A 12,397-nucleotide genomic window follows, 5' to 3' on the forward strand; every position below is an offset into this window, starting at 1 on the left:
AGATCAGAGTACAGAAGTGCAACATCTGTGGTCTAGCAGTTGCCACTGCCAGGCAGAAAACAAAGATACAAACCCTGGTCACCTCTCCCCACCCTCCCAGAACTCGTTTCCCTGCAACCTTTGAGAGCTAGCAGCAGGCCCCAGAAAATACTGTATCAGTGAGTGTCAGACTATAAGGCAGAATGTCTACAACCCTCAAAACTGAAGAGACAGCTTTTGAGTGGCAAATATACACTGCAGCTAATCCCAGTGACAGGGGCAGAGATACAGAGGTGAGGCAACTGAGGTCTGGCAGTCACCATTAGTGGGAGGAAAATAAAGAGGCAAACACACCAGTAGCCTCTCTCAACCCACCTTGCACCCACCCATTAAGGCTGATCCTGTGGTGACCTGGGACACCACAGGCAGTGCAACACTGGGGCAGCGCCAGGCCCTCAGGGTCTTGGAACCACATCGCCCACCACATTCTCCAACAGGGATGGAGCCCTGAGACCGAGGCAACCTGGTCACAGAGGAGACACTCACATCCCCAAAGAATAAAGGGCTATTTTTGTCCAGCAGAGATCAAAGAGGCCTGAGCAGCGCAGGAGGCTTGTACTCCATCTACTAGAAAACAAAAGAAAAATCTGTCCCTATCAGTCTGCTAAAGAGAGACATCACTCTTTAATAATAATAATAATAATAATAAAGAAGAAGAAGAAGAAAAGAAGAAGAGCTTATTCCCATAAATACCTATGAGGAGAAATAATTCATAGACTACAACAAACAACCAAGGTAACAAGGCAGCTCAGAAATAAAATGCAATACCTCCAGGATATAACTTAAAGACATAGAAATATGTGATTTAAATGACCGAGAATTCAGGATTGCAGTTCTAAAAGAGAACTCATAGGCAGTTTAATGAACTCAGAAATAAAATCAACAAACAAAAAGAATGCTTTACCAAAGAGATTGAAATTGTAAAAAAGAAACCAAATGGAAACTCTAGAGCTGAAGAACTCACTAAAAGAAATGAAGAATGAAATAGTGAGCTTAGAAAATAAAGCTGACCAGCTGGAGGAAAGAATTAGTGATATCGAAGACAGAAATCTGGAAATAACACAAATGGGAGAAGAAAGAAATGAGAGAGAGAAAAAAGACAGAACCATCTGACTTCAACAGAAAGAGCAATATAAGAATAATGGATATACTGGAAGGAAAAAGGAGGGAAAAGGGAACAGAGAGCCTATTGAAACAAATAGTCGAGGAGAACTTCCCAAATCCATGGAAAGAACTGGATCCTCAAATCCAAGAAGGAAACAGAAAACCTAATTATCTCTATTTAAAAAGACCTCTAAGGCATATTGTAATTAAAACTGACAAAAATTAATGGCAATGAAACATTATCAAGGCAGCCAGAAAAAGACAGTAACTTTCAAAGAAAATCCCATTAGATTATCATCGATTTTTTAAGCAGAAACTCTACAAGCTAGGAGGGAATGGACTCAAAAATTCAAACCATTGAAAGAGAAATTACCATCCAAGAATAATATTTCCGGCAAGATACTTCTTTAGATATAAAAAAGAAACAATCACCGTTCTACACATACCGAAGCTAAGGAAATTTTCCACCACAGGGTCTGCACTACAGGAAATACTAAAGGGGGTTATTCTACCTAAAAGAAAAAGATAAAAAAAGATACAAAACTAAGAGTAAGATGACTAATGAACAGACAGAAACAGGAAATTGTAACTCTTAATCAGAATAGGGTATTATATACTTAAATATTACATAATGGTTAAAGGAGGAAAAAACATTTTTTAAAAAGAAAACAACAGTAGCTACTGCAACTCAGATATAAACTCACAACGCAAATAGGAACAATTTGTGACAAAAAGAAAATACGAAAAAGGTAAAGGTCTAAATTTGTACAATGGAATGGAGAAAAGACACATGCGGAAGAAAAATTACTACTGTATATATGAAACTTTCTTTTACACAAACTTAATGATAACCACACACAAAGAAAATCCAGAACTGAGGCATGTAAATTGTTTTTAAAAAGATAGAAGAGAGAAAAAAATCATGGAATAACACTAAATTAAAATAACAGACAAAAATACGAGAGCCAAGAAACAATATGAGACACCAAGCTACCAGAAAACAAAAGATAAAATGGCGATAGGAAAACCTCATATATCTATAACTATCTAAAATTTAAATGGACTAAACTCACCAATAAAAAGTCACAGAGTAGCAGATTAGATCAAAAAATAAAACCCAACCATATACTATCCTCAAGAGACACAGCTTAGCTGTGAAGATAAACATAGATTCAAAGTGAGAGGGTGGAAAATGATACTTCAAGCAAATGTTAACCAGAGAATAGCAGATGTAGACATACTTATATCTGATGAAATAGATTTTAAAATAAAAAAGTTAACAAAAGACAAAGATCAATATTTCATAATAATAAAGGAGACAATACAGCAAGAAGACATAACACTTATCAATATATATGCTCCCAATCGAGGAGCACTAAAATATATAAAGCAACTACTAATGGAACTGATAGGAGAAACTGACAAAAATACAAATATAGTAAGGGTCCTAAATACTCCACTGACAGCTATGTATAGATCATCCGAACAGAAAATCAGTAAGGAAATATCAACTTTAAATGATACATTAAACCAATTGGACATAATCAACATTTACAGAGCCTTTTTTCCCAAAACACCAGATTACACATTCTTCTCTAGTGCACATGGAACATTCTCAGAAATAGACCATATGTTGAGACACAAAACTAGCCTCAACAAATTCATGAAGATTGAATTCATACCAAGCATATTCTCCAATCACAATACTTTGAAACTGGATATCAACTACAGAAAGAAAGTGAGAATAAACACAAATATGTGGAGATTAAACAACATGCTACTAAATGGGTCAAAAGAGAAATAAAAGGAAAGATCAAAAGATATATAGAAATAAATGAGAATAAAAATATGACATCTCGAAACTCCTGGAATACAGCAAAATAGTAATGAGAAGAAAGTTCATATCATTACAAGCCTATTTTAGGAAACAAGAAAAATTCCAAATAAACAACCTAACATTACATCCAAAAGAACTAAAAAGAGAAGAACAAAAGAAGCCTCAAGTCAGCAGAGGAAAGAAAAACAAAATTAAATAAAATTGAGAACAAAAAGACAATAGAAAAAATTAATGCAACAAAGAGCTGTGTCTTTGAAAAGATCAACAAAATTTGCAGGATACAAAATCAATGTACAAAACTCCATGGTGTTCCTATGTATAAAGAATTAAATTTCAGAAAAAGAAATGAAAAACATTCCTTTTGCCATTACAACAAAAAGAATAAAATACCTAGAAATAAACTTAACAAAGGATGTGAAAAATCTATATATGCTGAAAACTATAAGACATTATTAAAAGAAATTGAAGAAGACACAAAGAAATGGAAAGATGCTCCATGTTCATGGATTGGAAGAATTAACATAATTAAAATGGTCATATTGCCCAAAGCAATATATAGATTTAATGCAATTCCCATCAAAATTCCAATAGCATTTTTTAAAGAAATAAAACAAAAAAATTATCAGATTTGTATGGAATCACAAAAAAACCCCAACAGCCAAAGCAATCCTGAGAGAAAACAAGGCCAGAGGTATCATACTACCTGACTTCAAATTATTGTACAAAGTGACATTAATCAAAACAGCATGATATTGGTAGAAAAACAGACACACAGACTAATGAAACAGAATTGAGAACTCAGAAATAAACCCACATATATATGGGCAAAAAATTTTCAACAAAGGAGCCAAAAACATACAAGAGAGAAAGGAAATCCTCTTCAATAAATGGTGCTGGGAAAATTGGAAAGCCACATGTAAAAGAATGAAACAAGACTGTTATCTGTCACCGTACATCAAAGTTAACTCAAAAATGGATCAAAGACCTAAATATAAGACCTAAAATAATAAATTGCAAAGAAGAAAACATAGGTACTAAAATCAGTGACCTTGGTTTTAGAGCGGATTTTATAAATCTAACCTTAAAGGTGAGGGAAGTAAAAGCAAAAATAAATGAACAGGGCTATATCAAACTAAAAAGCTTCTTCATGGTAAATAAAACCATCAACAAAACAAAGAGGCAACCAACTGAATGAGAGAAGATATTTGTAAATGACACCTCGAAGAAGGGGCTAATATCCAAAATATATAAAGAACTCATAAAACTCAACAGCAAAACAAAACCAACTCAAATAATGGACAGAGGACCTGAACAGATACTTCTCCCACGAAGACATGCGAATGGCCAACAGACATATGTGAAGATGCTCAACTTTACTAGCTATTAGAGATATGCAACGAGATACCAGCTCATAACAAGATAAGTGACAACAAATGTTGGAGAGGTTGTGGAAGCAAGGAACCCTCATATACTACTAGTAGGAATGTAAATTGATACAGCCACTATAGAAAACAGTATGGAGGTTCCTAAAAAACTTAAGAATAAAATTACCATATGACCTGATTCAGCAACCCCTCTTCTGGATATCTACCCCCAAATTTTAAAAACATTTATCTGTAAAGATATATACACTTTAATGTTCATTGCAGCACTATTCACAATGTCTAAGACATGGAAACAACCGAAGTGTCCATCGATAGATGATTGTATAAAGATGTGGTACATATATACAATGGAACATTACTCAGCCATAAGAAAAGATGAAATACTGCCATTTGCGACAACATGGATAAATCTTGAGATTAGTATGCTAAGTGAAATAAGTCAGACAGAAAATGTTGAGGTATAAATCTTCATGAACCAGGCTCTGATAATAAATCCTTACATATGACACCAAAAGCAAAGGCAACCAAAGTAAAAGTAAATTGGACTTTATCAAAATTAAAAGAAACTTTTGTGCTTTAAAAGTCACCATAAAGAAAAAAAATCCCACAAAATTTTGGCAAATACCATATATGATAAGGAAGCTGTATCTAGAATATATAGAGAATGTTTACAACTCAATAATAAAAAGAATTTGAATAGATATTTCTCCAGCAAGATATGCAAATGGCCAATAAACAAATGAAAAGATGTTCAACATCTTTAGTCATCAGGGATGTGCCAATCAAAACCACAATGAGATACCAATTTATAACCACTCTGATGGCTAAAATCAAAAAGTCAGATAATAACATGTATTGGTGAAGAGCTGGAGAAATTAGAACCCTCATACATTGCTGGTGAGAATGTAAAATGGTTCTGCCACTTTGGAAAACAGTCTTGTAGTTCTTGTTAAACATAAATTTCCCATATGGTCTAGCAATTCCACTTCTAGGTTTATATGCAAGAAAAATGAAAACAGGTGTCCACACAAAAACTTGTACACAAAATGTTCATAAAAGCAAAGAACACAAATTTATATCAACTGATGAATAGGTAAGTAAAGTATGGTATATCTATAGAATAGATATTATTTAGGAATAAAAAATAAATGAGGATGTGGTTCCATAGTGTAGCAGTTAGCACATCTGCTTTACACACAAAAGGTCCTGGGTGTGTGCCCCAGTGGAACCACAATCCATGGTTTATGGCCATGCCACCCTGAACAAGCCCGATGTCTGATTTCGGAAGCTAAGCAGGGTCGGGCCCGGTTAGTACTTGGATGGGAGACCACCTAGGAAGACCAGATGCTGTAGGCATAAATAATAATAAAATTAAATAAATAAATAATAAAAAATAAATGAAATACTGATACATACTCCAACGTGGACGAACCTTGAGATCATTATGCTAAGTGAAAAAAAGCAGTAACAAAGGATCACGTATGATTCAGTTCATATAAAAATTTCAGACAAATCCATAGAGACATAAAGTAGAATAATGGTTTCCTAGAGCTAGGAAAGATGTGGTTGGTGGGGAAGGGGAGGTATTGGCTAGAAGGTACAGGGTTTCTTTGGGGGCTAATGAAAATGTTCTATAATTTATTGTGGAGATGGTAGCACAATTCTGTGGCTATACTAAAAAATTTTTGAATTGTACACTTTACATAAAATTGTATTTTATCTCTATAAAGCTCTTGCAAAGAAACAAACAAAAACAAAGAAGTGGTAGGGTGACAGACACTGCCTTTGAAGGAAATGTCTGGATGTTGCCTCCTTCAACACTAGATCTGGTCCCTGAGTCAGTTTCTCTAAAGTGTCTGTTTCAAGGGGTTCAGCCTCTTTAGTTTCCTTTTTTTTTTTTATGAACTTGATTTTCTTCTTATTTTTTCTAATTTTTCCATTACCAGTTTATTTAGTTTCAACTCTGTATATCCTCTGGGAGGAGGGGCAGCCCTGCTCCAGACTACTTAAGACACCCTCTGAAAGAGTAGGTGGCCCCACCTCTCACCTCTGTTCTCTCCAGCCCTCCTGACATAACCATGATGCCCACCTCCCTCTTCCTGACAGAAAATGGTTGTCATAGGTTGAGGACAACATTTGTCAAAACTCATAGAACTATGTATAAAACACAAAGAATAAACCCCAGTGTAAACTATGGACTATAGTAAATAATGTATTAGTTTTGGTTTATTAACTTTAATAAATATATCACTCTAATGATATTAATAATAAAGAAAACTAATGGAGGATAGGATGGGAATATGGAACACTATGTACTCTCTGCTCAATTATTCTATAAATCTAAAACTGTACTAAAAAAAAGTCTCTAATTATTTTTTAAAAAACCACTACCTGGCAAGTCATCTTAAAGGTGTCCTGACTCAGCCAGCCTCAACTGACAGTGCAGTTTACAATCATCAAAAGAAAGACAGTGTAATGAGAGAATATTGGCAAGAAAAAGACACAGAGCTTCTCATAATATTATCTGTCAAGGCAGATCAAGACCTGCAACAGGAGTCAGATTATTTTGAAGCAAGTGACAAGATGAACCATTAGGATTAAGAGCCGGAGGCCTGTAGAAAGACAGTCGTAGTCCTTGAAGAAAAGCTGGAAAGAACCTTTTCTTCATCTCAGAGCCAGATCTGTCTCTTGACTGACACGCATGTCCATTGTTGAGAGTGCAGAAAGCCGAATGAAACTTCATCATCTCCAGAAAGAATGTGCAGACCTGAGATGAAGAATGGTAGAAATGGAGATGGAACCAGAGCTTCTAGAAGCAGATCCTCATGCATCTGATGATCCAGACGAGCATTTGTCAGTGAGCATTTGCTCCCCTAAACGTAGATGCAGTTTTGCCTGAGATGGGAGGTCCTCACTCCCCTTTCCTATATCCCTTGGCTGCCAGGCTTTCTCTCTCTTCCCCTCCATTCCTAAATCCAGTGACTCCAAATGGGGAGTTAATAGTAAGTAGGTGTCCATTCCTGCCCATTCTTTTAGGATATCTTGATGAATGCCCCTGCAAGCTGGTTTCCCCGTGTAGAGTCTCAGGTCACAGCCAGTGAGCAGATCTTGGAAAATGGAGACAAGAACGAGAAGACCAGCTAAATTCCAAACCCTGTATCCCAGAGAAGTCTCAGGGACAAAGCTCAGAAAAACTTCAAATGGATGCAGGAAATGCATATATTATTGCACATTTTCAAAATTGCGCAGGCTGAGTTTTTGTCACCTAGGAGTAATGATGCTTCTGAACAGCTACAGCATATACATCCAAAGATATGTTTCCCAACCATTCAGCATTAATTTGATAGGGTTTTCCAATATCACTGAGGAAGACAAACAGAAATCAAATGCCAGAAGAAAAATTGAACAAATGTAATTACAGAAGTTTAAAGAAAAATCTATGACCCAAGAATCCAATAGCCAACTATATTACATTGCTATATTCTGATTACTCTTAAGACAACAAGAATATATTTTTATATATAAAAAGGGATATAAATATTCTACTAATATTCCTCCCTTTACAAAGTTTTACTGAGAGATTAATCAAAATAAAAGCACAAGTAGGTGAGAGTTCTAGAAATAAGAGAACTAGAATGCACATGAAAAAAAGGGACACATTAATTTAAGGGTAAACATAGTTATAACTATGGGTAAAAAAATGTCTTTGCCAAAATAATTTGTGAGTAAATGGAACATAACAAAAAGTACATAAATTTAATAATGGTAAACTGAGTCTAAAATTACCTAATCACTGAGAAGAAGTGAAGGTGAATTTGGAGAAAGTAGAATTAAAATAGGAACCCATGAAAATAAAGAGACCAAAAGTAAAAAGAAGAGAGAGGGAAAAAAATACATACTGTATAGAGGAGGAACCTAAAACTGGTGTAAGATGACAGAGGTTTTGTTCATCTCTCTTGCAACTACCTCAAAGTCGGGATGGAAACAGGGAGCAAACAGCAAGCAAAGTTGCCTGGGATCTAAATGAACAGAAACACTACAACTAGGGAGAGAAATAATTAATCAACCTACAATGGTAGAAGGTAAGAGAGGGCAAAGATGCAAGGCTGCCCAGTCCCAAGCGGCTCAGTGGGACAGAGGCTGCAGCAGCAGCAGCAGCTACAGCCTCTTAAAGGGGCCGTGTCTGCAAGCAGACTTTCCCAGTGACAGACCTGCTTGCTCTGAGCACCAGAGCCAGGTAGACTGCTCGGGGGGCACCAGGGACTTACAGGAGGACACTGAGTTGTAGGAGTGAGGGCCGGATGTGAGGCTTTCTCCCAAGCAGAAGTGCTGGCAGTATCCATTGTTCCTGTTGAGTCCTCTTCTCTCCCATTGTGTGGACCATAGCAGTGCCACCATAGCTGAGACATCATCAAACTGCATAACAGAGGTCGCTCAGCCCAGAGGATTCCCTGAAACTCCGCCCACCTCAACTTGTGGCCTTACCAAAGCCACATCCAGTTGTGTCTTTGGGGAATCCTGTGCAACCTGCTGAGCAATCTCCAAGACCCACACTGGTGGCAGATGACCTCAGTTTCTGGTTTCCAGCATGGCTTTTTGAGATGACTATAAGCACAGCTTGCTGAATCTTAACAGGTGACTCTGGAGGGGCACAGGCTGGGGTTAAACTTGGCCTGCTGCTGAATCCCTCTCAAGACTGTGCTGCTGGACACCTGCTACACAAAGCCACACTAATAAGGCCAGGAGACTTAGGAGCTTTGCATAGTACATGGAAACAGATAAAGAAAAGCAGCCAGAATGGGAAGACAAAGAAGCAGAAACCATATGAGAGAACAGAACAGAGATCCAGGAATAATGGAGTCAAGCAATCTAACAGATACAGAGTTCAAAACACTGGTTTTAAAGATGCTCAATGAACTTAGGAGACGTATAGATGAACTCAGAACTTTAACAAAGAGATAAAAAAAACATAAAAATGGAAATGGAAATTATAAAAGGGAAATAGAAATTAAGAATACATTATCTGAGATGAAGAGTATATTAGAGGAAATTAACAGAGTGGATGAAGAAGAAGATGGAACCACCAATATAAAGGATGGGGAAGCCTAGGTCACCCAATCAGAATGGGAAAAAAAAAAGCCAAGAATATAATAATAATTTAAGGATTTTCTGGGACAAAATCAAGTGTAAAAACATCTATGTAATAAGGGTACCTGAAGGAGAAGAGGGAGAACAAGAAGTTGAAAAGCTATTTGAAGAAATAATGATGGAAAACTTACCTAACCTGGTGAAGGAAATAGACATATACAACCCAGGAAGCTCAGAGAGGCCCAAAAAAGATGAACCCAAAGAAGCCCATACCAAGATACATCATCATCAAAATGCCAAAAGTTAAGCACAAAGAGAGAACCTTAAAAGCAGCAGATAAAAGCAATTAGTTACCTACAAGAGAGCTCCCATAAGACTGACAGCGGATTTCTCCAAAAAAAAAACTTCAGGACAGAAGGGCATGGTACAAAATATTCAAAGTGACAAAAACCCAGGACCTACAATCAAGAATGCTTTATCAGCAAAGGTATCATTTAGTGTCAAAGGACAGATAAAGAGCTTCCCAGCAAAAATAAGCTAAAGGAATTCATTAACACCAAGCCACTGTTACAGAAAATGTTGAAGGGACTTCTTTAAGAAAAAAATTATCAAAATCATGAATAAAAATGGTAATAACTACATATCTATCAATGAGTACCTCAAATGGAAAAGAATTAAGTGTTCCAACCAAAGGATAGGGTGGTTGGATGGATAAGAAAACAATACCTCTTGTGAGGGAAAAGAAGGATAACTGTAGTCAGGCTCCCTCCTGACACCCTTAGCAGCTAGCTTCCAAACAAAAGTGAGTCAGCACTTCTCCCCTTATGTAACCATGTGCCAGGTATGCACGCATGGGCTTCTGACAGTGTGCCACTATTGTTTAACCTGTGTACAGGCATACAAACACAGACACAACTGAGTAAACGACAGGAATGATTTAGGGGAAGACTGAAGGGCTGAAGGAGGCAGCACCCTCCGAGAGAGGACCCAGACCCAAGAGTGGGCTGAGACCTGGGCCAGGGGCAGCCGTTCTGAGGGATCATGCTTGAGCAGCTTGCTGATGAGATCCTGGGCTCCCATGGGCACAGAAGTGGGGAACTTCAGGTCTACCTTGATGATGCACCGGTAAGTCTCACTGTGTGAAGCGCTCTCGAAGGGTGGGTTTCCCACCAGCAGCTCATATCAGAGCACTCTGATGCACCATAGATCCACTTTCTCATGTGCGTGCATCCCTCAATCATCTCTGGAGGAAGGTAGTCTAGGATGCCACACATTGTCTTCCTCCTCAGGGAGGGGGCGTGTAAAGACCAGCCGAAGTCAGTAATCTTTAGCTCTCCCTGGATCCCCACGAGCAGATTCTCTGGCTTTATGTCTCTGTGAATTACCTTCTTCCAGTGGCAGTATATCAGAGCATCTGCCAGCTTCTCCATGATGGTGGCTGTTCGTTGCTCATCAAAACTTTGGCTCTTCTGTAGCTCCTTGTAGAGCTCCCCAAGGGGGCATATGCCAGAATCAAGTAGATCCTTTGACAGTTATAGAAATAGTTGTAGAAACACAAGATGTTGGGATGCTGCAGATGGGCCTGGATTTCGATCTCCCTGCGCAACTGGTGCTCCACACCCTCTTTCTCTATCTGAGACTTGAATAGGACCTTGAGTGCCACAATGAAAGGGCTTTTCTTCTCCCAAGACAAGTACATCTTTCAAACTTGTCTTTGCCCAGAGGATGCCCAATCTCAAAGTCGTCAATTGTGAAGGACCGCATTAAGTTGGGTGTCCCACTGCTATTCTGGCCAAGGGCGGTTCATGAGGACAAATGAAGATGGGGTGGTAGGCTCCTTCTGGAGGACTCTCTGGAGAAGAGTGTTCAGACCAGAATGAGCTGTCTGTTGACCGTAGGGCCAGGAATAGGTGTTCTCTTTCTGGGTCACCCTTAGAGGGAAAGGGAGAGGAGAGCTGGAGCTCGTGGCACTGCCACCTTCCTGACTGCTCGCAAATGACTGAATAGGACCCGCCGCGCTGCCACCAAGGCCCTTTCCAAGGTCATACAATTTTAAATGCCAGAAATAGTGTTTAAACTCTAATATTTTGATTCCAAAGCCAGCTGGGGCTATTTTTTCTTATTTTTACACAGTAGAGTTTTAAAAGAATTTCTTATCGAGGTATAACATACACACAGAAAATACTCGTTCCTTAAGTATCCAACTGAATGAATTTTCACAGTAAACCCAACTGTTTAACCAGCACCATAGAAGGCCCCTCATACCTCCTTACCCTCAAGGGTAGCCACTTGCCTGACTTTTAGCTTACATCATATATTAGTTTTGCCTATTTTTGTATTTTATATAAATGGAATCATTCAGTATATTCATTTTTATGTATGTTTTCTTTTGCTCAATTTTATCTTTGTGAGATGCTTCTATATTTTTGTGTATAGTGTGAATTACTCATGTCACACTATAGTGTATACCATGCTGTACAGTATATAGTATATAGCATGCTGTAAAGTATTCCCTTGTGTGCCTACCAAACGTACTTATCCTTTCTACCATTGATGGGTATTTGCGTAGTTTCTAGTTTGGGGTTCTTACAAATAGTGTTGCTATGAACACTGTAGTACAGACAGCGTACATTTCTAGAATGCTTATTTTGAAAACAAATATTTGTTCCAACATGATTGATATATTAGAGAACAATTTGAATAAGTTTTTTTATAATGCATAATGTGAACTTTATGTTTGCTTATGTGCAATTTTGTCCAAGAAGAAACATAAAACTGCACCCAACTAAACTGAGTCATATAGGAATACATGAAGCACACATACATACACACCTCAAACACGGACCAGTTTCCTTAGCTCACTGTGTACATTATTCTACAAGGTAGTGTTCTGCTGTTCTTTTTTATTTTATATTAAAATAAAATATATTTAATAATAATATAT

At 37.7% G+C, this 12,397-nt stretch overlaps 2 pseudogenes; one reads left to right on the forward strand and one right to left on the reverse strand.

The window, feature by feature from the left end:
- The first annotated feature begins 5,605 nt into the window (after positions 1 to 5,605).
- Positions 5,606 to 5,721, forward strand: LOC112482749 (annotated as a pseudogene).
- A 4,605-nt stretch (positions 5,722 to 10,326) lies between these two features.
- LOC102892771 lies at positions 10,327 to 11,275 on the reverse strand (annotated as a pseudogene).
- Positions 11,276 to 12,397: the final 1,122 nt, after the last annotated feature.

Source organism: Pteropus alecto, unplaced genomic scaffold (genome assembly GCF_000325575.1).
Source record: "Pteropus alecto unplaced genomic scaffold, ASM32557v1 scaffold155, whole genome shotgun sequence".
Taxonomy (NCBI): Eukaryota; Metazoa; Chordata; class Mammalia; order Chiroptera; family Pteropodidae; genus Pteropus; species Pteropus alecto.